Source organism: Antedon mediterranea, chromosome 3 (assembly GCF_964355755.1).
Source record: "Antedon mediterranea chromosome 3, ecAntMedi1.1, whole genome shotgun sequence".
Taxonomy (NCBI): Eukaryota; Metazoa; Echinodermata; class Crinoidea; order Comatulida; family Antedonidae; genus Antedon; species Antedon mediterranea.
The window spans coordinates 8,298,355-8,311,629 of NC_092672.1; positions in this window are offsets into that span (position 1 = coordinate 8,298,355).

Below are 13,275 nucleotides of genomic sequence, written 5' to 3' on the forward strand. Positions count from 1 at the left end.
TATTTAATAAAGTAATATATGTGGTATTTTGATTATGCAATACAATAATTGTTATTCGCTTTCATTCATCCAATTTTATTCCTAATCCCAGCTTGGTTGTTAACGATAACAAACAATTTTATCGCACAGATACACATTATTTTTAGATATCCATCGCAAATTCTATTTAAGATATCAATTTGTTGATACAGTAATATAATTTAAAAAGGCAGAGGAAAACTCTAAAATAAATTGTATTATTGAATTTGTATTCAAAGTTGTAGCTTGTAAATAAATAATTATTATATCATTACCATCATCTTGAATGCAAATATTATGAGTCTAAAAATTACTTTGATTGTTGAAACTGCATTCCTCTAAGTTGTAAAGTGAATACAATTATGTTTCATTATCTCGAGTATAAATGGCCCTTCCCATCAAATTCCCATATAAAACATTAACTAATTATGTTAATTTTGTTGTCAGGCTGATGACTCTCATCGTCGCCGCCGTCGGCGTTGTGATGGTATCGTAAAAACGAAACGGAAACAAGTTGACTATTTAAACATGAAGGCGTCTTTCTCAAGACATATTACATCAACTACAGATATTACAAGTGCGAGCAGTGAGTCAGTATGGGGTACAATTTTAAAAGAAATAAAATGGTTTAATACTCAAAACAACAGAAAGTACTTGAAAGTAATATGGCGATCAAACAGAGGCGGTGTACGCGAATACACGGAGCGAAATTGGGAAAATCCTGAAACCAATAGTGCACTATATCAACTAGATGTCCAAGAAGAAGAACAGGAATATCAGCAAAATGGAGAAATAGAAGTCCAAACACCTTTGCAGACAGAATTTCGTCGAAGCAAAAGAAATAGGAAGGTTAAACGATTTTCTGAATGTTGGGAGACCGACACGTTTTGCATATGCCGGCGGGCTTGGAGAGGAGATGCAATTCGTCCAGCTATACAATGTGACCAGTGCTTGAAATGGTATCATTTCGATTGCATAAACATGCCAGAATATGCTACTGTAGATTTGCTGCATTGCAGATTCTATTGTGGATTTACAGGGTGCAGTAGCAGACAAAAGATGATCATAAGTGATGTAATTTCTACCTCAAAAAAATCAGAAAGTGACGTAGATGAACACTTAAGTAGACCATCTCGCAACACCGATGTCGACAGGGATGAAGTCGAAAATGAATACATGACGTCATTCATGAATGTCCCATTAAAAAGTAAAGAAGAGAGCGATGCCGATGAACACTTAAGTAGAGCATCTCGCTATACCGATGGCGACAGGGATAAGGTAGAAAATGAAAGCAAGACGTCATTCATGAATGTCCCATTAAAAAGTGAAGAAGAGAGCGACGCAGATGAACATTTAAGTACAGCATCTCGCAATACGGATGTCGACAGGGATGAGGTAGAAAATGAGGGAAAGACGTCATTCATGAATGTCCCATTAAAAAGTGAAGAAGAGAGCGACGCAGATGAACATTTAAGTACAGCATCTCGAAATACGGATGTCGACAGGGATGAAGTCGAAAATGAAGGCAAGACGTCATTCATGAATTTCCCATTAAAAAGTAAAGAAGAGAGCGACGCAGATGAACACTTCAGTACAGCATCTCGCTATACCGATGTCGACAGGGATGAAATCGAAAATGAAGGCAAGACGTCATTCATGAATGTCCCATTAAAAAGTAAAGAAGAGAGCGACGCAGATGAACACTTAAGTAGAGCATCTCGCAATACGGATGTCGACAGGGATGAGGTAGAAAATGAAGGAAAGACGTCATTCATGAATTTCCCATTAAAAAGTGAAGAAGAGAGCGACGCAGATGAACATTTAAGTATAGCATATCGATATACCGATGGCGACAGGGATGAAATCGAAAATGAAGGCAAGACGTCATTCATGAATGTCCCATTAAAAAGTGAAGAAGAGAGCGACGCAGATGAACACGTCAGTACAGCATCTCGCTATACCGATGTCGACAGGGATGAAATCGAAAATGAAGGCAAGACGTCATTCATGAATGTCCCATTAAAAAGTAAAGAAGAGAGTGACGCAGATGAGCACTTCAGTACAGCATCTCGCTATACCGATGTCGACAGGGATGAAATCGAAAATGAAGACAAGACGTCATTCATGAATGTCCCATTAAAAAGTAAAGAAGAGAGCGACGCAGATGAACACTTCAGTACAGCATCTTGCAATACCGATGTCGACAGGGATGAAGTCGAAAATGAAGACATGACGTCATTCATGAGGAATGTACCAATAGAAAAGGCTACTATAGGCAAATGTCTTGGCGAAGAAATCGGAGAACAAGTAATCAAAGAATTCCAAATTCCAAGAACTGCACATTTTAAGATAACAAAAGAAAAATGGAGCGAAATATGTAAACACCTAAGAGGAAAGTACTTTGAAAAGGGGCAATGGCACGAACAATTTATTAAAGGTTTAAAAACATCCAACCCGTACTGCGTCCTTATGATAAGACGACATCGTGTAAGCATACGTAAACGAAGAGCAACTAGTAAACCACTTCTCACTGTAGATCTGTACTGCAAGTTTGACCACTGCCCCATCACTGCCAAACTGGAACTGGATACGAATTTTAAGGCAAATGTGAGGTACAGTCATGAAATAGTAATGCATCATTTAGGGGAGCAACATGCTAGACCTATCCGTGGTAGCGAAAGAGAAACATTAAAAGAAGCATTCAGACATGGCATAACTCCTTTAAACGAATACCTAAAAAGACTTGGTGAAAAAGACGCGACTCACGTAGTTTTGGCAGGCAATGCTGATGATCTTGGTACTAGTAAGCAAACACTTCGACAGGTATCTCATGAGGCAAATACTTCATGCATACTTCACAGTGACGAGCTTACAAGCCTACACCAAATGAAAAAAAAAATGGAGTCAGAGAGTCCAAACAAAAAAGTGAAAGGCTTTATACAGTTCATATCTTTATCCCCTACTGTTGTATTTTACTGGACCGAGGCCGGTATTCGCCTATGGCATGATTTGTCCCAGAAAGATGCGGCAGTAATAGATGCGACAGGCAATGTTGTCCGTTTGTCAGAAGAAAGAAAGAAGTTTTTGTACTATGAGGTATGCATGAGGAGCCCGATAGAAGGAGAATCTCCGATACCAATAATGGGTATGCTAAGTACAACTCATACAGCTACAATAATACGTTTCTGGATATCAGAATTCAGAAGATGCGAAAAGCTACTTTTTGGATATCAGGGTGTTTCTATTCCTCGTCAAATAAATATGGACAGAGCCATGGCCTTTATAATGGCAATCCTATCGGAGTTTAATAACGAGACTGTTAAGGAATTCCTGGATCGTTGTTGGCGGATTGTCACTGGAAATGCATTAGATAATGACATCGAGCGTAAAACTGTCCCTCACGCATGTACTTCACATGTAATGAAAGATGTTAAGAAATCATGCAAGAAGCATTATGCGGGAAATATGGACTATGGATTATACTGCTTTAGCACAATTCTTAATGCTGACAAATTGGTAGAGGCTGAACAAGCTCTGTTTGATATGGCTGTTGTGTTATATGGGAAAAAACTGACAGTGGAGGTAAAAGAGGCAAGTGAAAGGATATTTGACAGGATCAATTCTCTCTCGAAGCAAGTTTCTCAAGAGGTGAACAGAGATGTACGTGGGTCGGCTAATGTGACTGTGGAAGAAGATACAGTATCCGGAGTTAACAAGACAGAAGAAGAGTTTCTTCATTTTGCCACAGGTATTTGTTATTAATTGTAATATACATTCTTAATGTTCTACTGTGGATCCATTGTAAAAGATGGTAAACATCCGTTACAATAACCGATAGTTTTATTTTGTTTTTATTGTGTTCGTTTTCATTACTTATATAATTATTATTATAAACACCATCCCTTGTACTAATTGTACGTTGCGACATTCTTTGCCTTTAATGACATCTAACATCTTTAACAAATGATAAAAGGAAATTATATAAATCTTCCTAAAAATATTGTCTTGATGATGATTATTGCATGATTGCATGTTTTATTTTTATTTACGCAATAGCTATAAAAACAAAAACCTTTTTTTCTGTTGTTTAGGTACTTGCTTTGCAAGGTGGGCAAAGCAGACAATTAAAGGTGCAAGAGAAACTGTAACAGAGGGAGACGAAGCTATTGAAAACAATGCTCGATTTGGACCTAAATTTATGGAGGATATTCAAAAGCTGCTCCTACCAACGCTTCCACTTTGGTCCTGTTTAATGCTTGGAAATCTACAGCGGCATGGAAGTTCAACCCCGTACAAAAAATACAAATTTGTGGAAAAAAGATACCCCAGTAAAACAACAAGTGTACAAGAAGGAAGATTCAATCAATTGAAAACATACATTCTTCAGAACAAATCCCACAGCCGTGTCGATGTGTTCTCGGAAAAATTGAAAGACACAACAAAGGCGCTGCAGACTTTAGCACTAAAAAACGCTTTGAAAAAGAGGACCAGAAAGGTTAGAGGAAAGAAGACAGTCCTCGTGGAAGAGAAATGGAATAAGATGCGCAAACAGCCCGACACATTAAGAGACAAAAAATACGGAAAATATCAACAGCGGCCAACAAAACCTTTCAAAGTTACGAAATCGGACAAGAAAAGGGCAAGTGAAACGGTGATTGAGGGTAAGCAGAAGAAAAATAAACCCAATAAGGACAACACTTCTTACCTAATTCATGATGTGGATGTTGAAGTTGGACCAACAGGAACGAAAAAGAAAGAAGAATGTAGGCCTACATCACGTGTACATCATTCACTGAACCTTGAACCAAAATTCATTCCACTTCTAAACTTGCACAACAACTGCTGGTTCAATGCCAACGTGCAAGCACTGGTATCGACAGCATCTTTAGACATTCTGTTGAAAGTACCTGACAGTACTTGGAAAAAACCCCAAGAAATGAAATTGTTCGAGTTCCTTAAGATCTACAAGACCAACAAATCAATTAAATATAACAATCTTGAACCATTGTTGCGTGTACTTTCGGCTGACGGACTTCAGTATGGACAACAAAATGATGCTCATGAATTTATTTCACGCCACATAGGCGTAATGATGTCCACTATTCGGCTTAACAAAATTGAAATTGAAGAAAATGTAACATGCAACAACTGTGATGACACCAAATCAAATGTTCAAACAATCACGGAGATCTTTGTTCCTGTACTTAACGATTATGATGCAGTCAACATGCAAAACGAAGTTTTGAAACTGACAGATCCTACAGAACATGAAGCAATATGTGAAAATTGTGGATGTTTGGGCATGTTTTTAACATGCAAGAAAATGAAAACTGTTCCAAATGTGTTATTGATTGTAATGCAAAGAAACCAAAGCAGAGGGAAGATGCTGGCGGCTATAGAACCCACAAAAGAGTTATTAATTACACACACGGGTACTGACATTAAGTGTAGGTTCAAATTAAAGTCTGTTATCGTTCACAGAGGTGATACATGTAACACTGGTCACTATGTTACAATGGTACCGGATCACTCCAGTGATATGATTAGTTGGGTACTCTGCGATGACCACATCATTGAAAACGCCCGACCACATGATATAGCTGCAGTTTACGACCAAAGCTACATAATGTACTACGAGAAAGCAGAAGGAATTGATGAAACTGTCGGCTGTCAATCAGACCAAGAAAAGATGAATACTTCTAAAAGTAACACTGAAGTTATGGAAGCAATCAAACGTAACTGTGAAAGTAAACCAAATGAAATAATGCAGAAAATAAACAGAATTGAAATTAGATATGCTGACGTTACAACCCTACTTATCAACAACTGGCTAAACGACGTCATAGTCAATACATATCTCTGGCTTGTACATACAAATTCAAAACAGCCTGGAAGTATAAACAAGGTGTATCCCTTTCCTACACAATGGCACCAAAAAGTCACAGGGAGAGGAGAGACATCACTAAGTTCATGGACGAGAAACACGAATCTGCAAAATTTCGACTGGCTGTTATTTCCAATTAGCCAGAGTGCACATTGGTTTCTCATCGGAATTAACCTCAGGCATCGTACAGTATCGACATTCGATTCATTACAAGGGGTACGAACACGTGAAATGAACTTAGCTCTGAAAGTAGTAAATGAGGTTATGGAAAAAAGGAGTCCGTTTACAATAAAGGTTATATCTACACCACGACAGCACAACATGGACGACTGTGGGGTGTATTTGTGCTATTTTGCAAACTACTTAAGCACGGTAGAGGAAGTCGTAGAAATACCAGATATTGATGCGGAAGAATACAGATACAATATGATTCTTGAACTGTATAAAGGCTGTTAACAATGCCGTACCATCCCTTATAAGTAAGGTTGACAAAGTTTCACTTGATATTCTTGTTGTTTGGAAGAGAATTCAGATGTTCTTTAATATATTTTTATATAAAAGTGATGTGTTAGATGTGACAAATGTAAGCGTATTTCTTAACATACATTTTTCGTTATGCAAACATTCTAATTTTAATTACAAAGTGGTACATATTTAGTTGCAAAATCAAAGAACAATTACTTAATTTTAATCACTTAATGCACATTTACCAAAAATACAAGGCAACCATAATTATTATTTACAAAATGATTTTATAAAGTGTATTTTTGCGATACATTATTATTTTTTTTTTCTTTTAATTCATTACTCTCTTATTTTTGAGAGAGTATTATCGTGTTTCTTCTTATTTGTTTAATAGTTACGTTACCTTTATCTCTTAATTTTGTATTATGTACCGTATGTGATATACTTTTCAAAGTGAAACTAGTTTGTGTACACATTTTTACTCCCGTGTGTTGCATAATACATACAATAACTTAAAGTAGGCCTATTGTATGTGACATGATTTTCCCTTAGTATTAAGTGATAATGAATATAGGGTTTACCTTCTGTTAACTGAAGGTACATGATTTTCGGAAATTATGTAGGCCTAAACTGCTGGTACTAAAAACGATTTTTTTTTCAATATGTTACTTCAATAAAGACATTTACAAAACTTGAAGTAAATAAATGTGTTCAATCTCTTATTTTGTCTCTATCCATCTTAGACCAGTAGTTGGAGTCTATTTATACGGAACGACTAGGTAGTGGACGATAAATGATACATTTTGTTCTACCACTGAAATCGGAGGTTTTCTCACAAATAAAAACGCTCTAACCTATACTGAACGACTAAGTAAACACGCATAGTATAGTATAATCCCACCAAGTGAGTAAACGGGACCAGTGGTCGCACTCTAACTTATACTGGACGACTAAGGAGGTACCCTAGTATAATCCCACCAAGTGACTCTCAGGAACAATCCGCCATTTTCTCACAAATACAGTATCAAATTTCACTATATTTTAAAAATCGTAAATGAGTTACACTCAAATTTTAAAGATGAGGGCTGAGTAAACGGGACCAGTGGTCCCACTCTAACTTATACTGGACAACTAAGGAGGTACCCTTGTATAATCCCACCAAGTGACTCCCAGGAACAATCCGCCATTTTCTTACAAATACAGTATCAAATTTCACTATATTTTTTAAATCGTAAATGAGTTACACTCAAATTTAAAAGATGAGGGCTGAGTAAACGGTACCAGTGGTCTCACTCTAACTTATACTGTACGACTAAGGAGGTACCCTAGTATAATCCCACCAAGTGACTCTCAGGAACAATCCGCCGTTTTCTCACAAATACAGTTTCAAATTTCACTATATTTTAAAAATCGTAAATGAGTTACACTCAAATTTTAAAGATGAGGGCTGAGTAAACGGAACCAGTGGTCCCACTCTAACTTATACTGGACGACTAAGGGGGTACCCTAGTATAATCCCACCAAGTGACTGCCAGGAACAATCTGCCATTTTCTCACAAATACAGTATCAAATTTCACTATATTTTAAAATATTAATCGTAATTGAGTTACACTCAAATTTTAAAGATAAGGGCTGAGTAAACGGGACCAGTAGTCCCACTCTAACTTAAACTGGACAACTAAGGAGGTACCCTAGTATAATCCCACCAAGTGATTCCCGGGAACAATCCGCCATTTTCTCACAAATACAGTATCAAATTTCACTATATTTTAAAATATTAATCGTAATTGAGTTACACTCAAACGTTAAAGATGAGGGCTGAGTAAACGGGACCAGTGGTCTCACTCTAACTTCTACTGGACAACTAAAGAGGTACCCTAGTATAATCCCACCAAGTGACTCCCAGGAACAATCCGCCATTTTCTCACAAATACAGTATCAATTTTCACTATATTTTAAATTTTTTTATCGTAATTGAGTTACACTCAAATTTAAAAGATGAGGGCTGAGTAAACGGAACCAGTGGTCGCACTCTAACTTATACTGGACGACTAAGGACGTACCTTAGTATAATCCCACCATGTGACTCCCAGGAACAATCCGCCGTTTTCTCACAAATACAGTATCTAATTTCACTATATTTTTAAAATCGTAAATGAGTTACACTCAAATTTAAAAGATGAGGGCTGAGTAAACGGGACCAGTGGTCTCACTCTAACTTATACTGGACGACTAAGGAGGTACCCTAGTATAATCCCACCAAGTGACTCCCAGGAACAATCCGCCATTTTCTCACAAATACAGTATCAAATTTTACTATATTTTTTAAATCGTAATTGAGTTACACTCAAATTTAAAAGATGAGGGCTGAGTAAACGGGACAAGTGGTCCCACTCTAACTTATACTGGACGACTAAGGGGGTACCCTAGTATAATCCCACCAAGTGACTCCCAGGAACAATCCGCCATTTTCTCACAAATACAGTATCAAATTTCACTATATTTTAAAATATTAACCGTAATTGAGTTACACTCAAATTTAAAAGATGAGGCCTGAGTAAACGGAACCAGTGGTCGCACTCTAACTTATACTGGACGACTAAGGACGTACCTTAGTATAATCCCACCATGTAACTCCCAGGAACAATCCGCCGTTTTCTCACAAATACAGTATCTAATTTCACTATATTTTTAAAATCGTAAATGAGTTACACTCAAATTTTAAAGATGAGGGCTGAGTAAACGGGACCAGTGGTCCCACTCTAACTTATACTGGACGACTTAGGGTGTACCCTAGTATAATCCCACCAAGTGACTCTCAGGAACAATCCGCCGTTTTCTCACAAATACAGTTTCAAATTTCACTATATTTTAAAAATCGTAAATGAGTTACACTCAAATGTTAAAGATGAGGGCTGAGTAAACGGGACCAGTGGTCCCATTCTAACTTATACTGGACGACTAAGGGGGTACCCTAGTATAATCCCACCAAGTGACTCCCAGAAACAATCCGCCATTTTCTCACAAATACAGTATCAAATTTCACTATATTTTAAAATATTAATCGTAATTGAGTTACACTTAAATTTTAAAGATGAGGGCTGAGTAAACGGGACCAGTGGTCCCACTCTAACTTATACTGGACGACTAAGGGGGTACCCTAGTATAATCCTACCAAGTGACTCCCAGGAACAATCCGCCATTTTCTCACAAATACAGTATCAAATTTCACTATATTTTAAAATATTAATCGTAATTGAGTTACACTCAAACGTTAAAGATGAGGGCTGAGTAAACGGGACCAGTGGTCCCACTCTAACTTATACTGGACAACTAAGGAGGTACCTTAGTATAATCCCACCAAGTGACTCCCAGGAACAATCCGCCATTTTCTCACAAATACAGTATCAATTTTCACTATATTTTAAAAATGTTATCGTAATTGAGTTACACTAAAATTTAAAAGATGAGGGCTTAGTAAACGGGACCAGTGGTCCCACTCTAACTTATACTGGATGATTAAAAAGTTTCCCTAGTATAATCCCACCAAGTGACTCTCAGGAACAATCCGCCCTTTTCTCACAAATACAGTATCAAATTTCACTATATTTTAAAAATCGTAAATGAGATACACTCAAATTTTAAAGATGAGGGCTGAGTAAACGGGACCAGTGGTCCCATTCTAACTTATACTGGACGACTAAGGGGGTACCCTAGTATAATCCCACCAAGTGACTCCCAGGAACAATCCGCCATTTTCTCACAAATACAGTATCAAATTTCACTATATTTTAAATTATTAATCGTAATTGAGTTACACTCAAATTTTAAAGATGAGGGCTGAGTAAACGGGGCAAGTGGTCCCACTCTAACTTATACTGGACGACTAAGGAGGCACCCTAGTATAATCCCACCAAGTGACTCTCAGGAACAATCCGCCGTTTTCTCACAAATACAGTATCAAATTTCACTATATTTTAAAAATCGTAAATGAGTTACACTGAAATTTGAAAGATGATGGCTGAGTAAACGGGACCAGTGGACCCACTCTAACTTATACTGGACGACTAAGGGGGTACCCTAGTATAATCCCACCAAGTGACTCTCATGAACAATCCGCCGTTTTCTCACAAATACAGTATCAAATTTCACTATATTTTAAAAATCGTAAATGAGTTACACTCAAATCTTAAAGATGAGGGCTGAGTAAACGGGACCAGTGGTCCCACTCTAACTTATACTGGACAACTAAGGAGGTACCCTTGTATAATCCCACCAAGTGACTCCCAGGAACAATCCGCCATTTTCTCACAAATACAGTATCAAATTTCACTATATTTTTAAAATCGTAAATGAGTTACACTCAAATTTTAAAGATGAGGGCTGAGTAAACGGTACCAGTGGTCCCACTCTAACTTCTACTGTACGACTAAAGAGGTACCCTAGTATAATCCCACCAAGTGACTCTCAGGAACAATCCGCCGTTTTCTTACAATAACAGTATCAAATTTCACTATATTTTAAAAATCGTAAATGAGTTACACTCAAATTTAAAAGATGAGGGCTGAGTAAACGGGACCAGTGGTCCCACTCTAACTTATACTGGACGACTAAGGAGGTACCCTAGTATAATCCCACCAAGTGACTCCCAGGAACAATCCGCCATTTTTTCACAAATACAGTATCCAATTTCACTATACTTTAAAAATCGTAAATGAGTTACACTCAAATTTTAAAGATGAGGGCTGAGTAAACGGAACCAGTGGTCCCACTCTAACTTATACTGGACGACTAAGGGGGTACCCTAGTATAATCCCACCAAGTGACTGCCAGGAACAATCCGCCATTTTCTCACAAATACAGTATCAAATTTCACTATATTTTAAAATATTAATCGTAATTGAGTTACACTCAAATTTTAAAGATAAGGGCTGAGTAAACGGGACCAGTGGTCCCACTCTAACTTAAACTGGACAACTAAGGAGGTACCCTAGTATAATCCCACCAAGTGACTCCCGGGAACAATCCGCCATTTTCTCACAAATACAGTATCAAATTTCACTATATTTTAAAATATTAATCGTAATTGAGTTACACTCAAACGTTAAAGATGAGGGCTGAGTAAACGGGACCAGTGGTCCCACTCTAAATTTACCTGGACGACTAAGGGGGTACCCTAGTATAATCCCACCAAGTGACTCCCAGGAACAATCCGCCATTTTCTCACAAATACAGTATCAATTTTCACTATATTTTAAATTTTTTTATCGTAATTGAGTTACACTCAAATTTAAAAGATGAGGGCTGAGTAAACGGAACCAGTGATCCCACTCTAACTTATACTGGACAACTAAGGAGGTATCCTAGTATAATCCCACCAAGTGACACTCAGGAACAATCCGCCGTTTTCTCACAATTACAGTATCAATTTTCACTATATTTTAAAAATCGTAAATGAGTTACACTCAAATTTAAAAGATGAGGGCTGAGTAAACGGGACCAGTGGTCCCACTCTAACTTATACTGGACAACTAAGGGGGTACCCTAGTATAATCCCACCAAGTGACTCTAAGGAACAATCCGCCGTTTTCTCACAAATACAGTATCAAATTTCACTATATTTTAAAAATCGTAAATGAGTTACACTCAAATTTTAAAGATGAGGGCTGAGTAAACGGGACCAGTGGTCCCACTCTAACTTATACTGGACAACTAAGGAGGTACCCTAGTATAATCCCACCAAGTGACTCCTCCCAGGAACAATCCGCCATTTTCTCACAAATACAGTATCAAATTTCACTATATTTTTTAAATCGTAAATGAGTTACACTCAAATTTAAAGGATGAGGGCTGAGTAAACGGTACCAGTGGTCCCACTCTAACTTATACTGTACGACTAAGGAGGTACCCTAGTATAATACCACCAAGCGATTCCCAGGAACAATCCGCCATTTTCTCACCAATACAGTTTCAAATTTAACTATATTTTAAAAATTGTAATTGAGTTACACTCAAATTTTAAAGATGAGGGCTGAGTAAACGGGACCAGTGGTCGCACTCTAACTTATACTGGACAACTAAGGGGGTACCCTAGTATAATCCCACCAAGTGAATCCCAGGAACAATCCGCCATTTTCTCACAAATACAGTATCAATTTTCACTATATTTTAAATTTTTTTATCGTAATTGAGTTACACTCAAATTTAAAAGATGAGGGCTGAGTAAACGGAAACAGTGGTCCCACTCTAACTTATACTGGACAACTAAGGAGGTACCCTAGTATAATCCCACCAAGTGACACTCAGGAACAATCCGCCGTTTTCTTACAAATACAGTATCAAATTTCCCTATATTTTAAAAATCGTAAATGAGTTACACTCAAATTTAAAAGATGAGGGCTGAGTAAACGGGACCAGTGGTCCCACTCTAACTTATACTGGACGACTAAGGGGGTACCCTAGTATAATCCCACCAAGTGACTCTAAGGAACAATCCGCCGTTTTCTCACAAATACAGTATCAAATTTCACTATATTTTAAAAATCGTAAATGAGTTACACTCAAATTTTAAAGATGAGGGCTGAGTAAACGGGACCAGTGGTCCCACTCTAACTTATACTGGACAACTAAGGAGGTACCCTAGTATAATCCCACCAAGTGACTCCCAGGAACAATCCGCCATTTTCTCACAAATACAGTATCCAATTTCACTATACTTTAAAAATCGTAAATGAGTTACACTCAAATGTTAAAGATGAGGGCTGAGTAAACGGAACCAGTGGCCCCACTCTAACTTATACTGGACGACTAAGGGGGTACCCTAGTATAATCCCACCAAGTGACTGCCAGGAAAAATCCGCCATTTTCTCACAAATACAGTATCAAATTTCACTATATTTTAAAATAT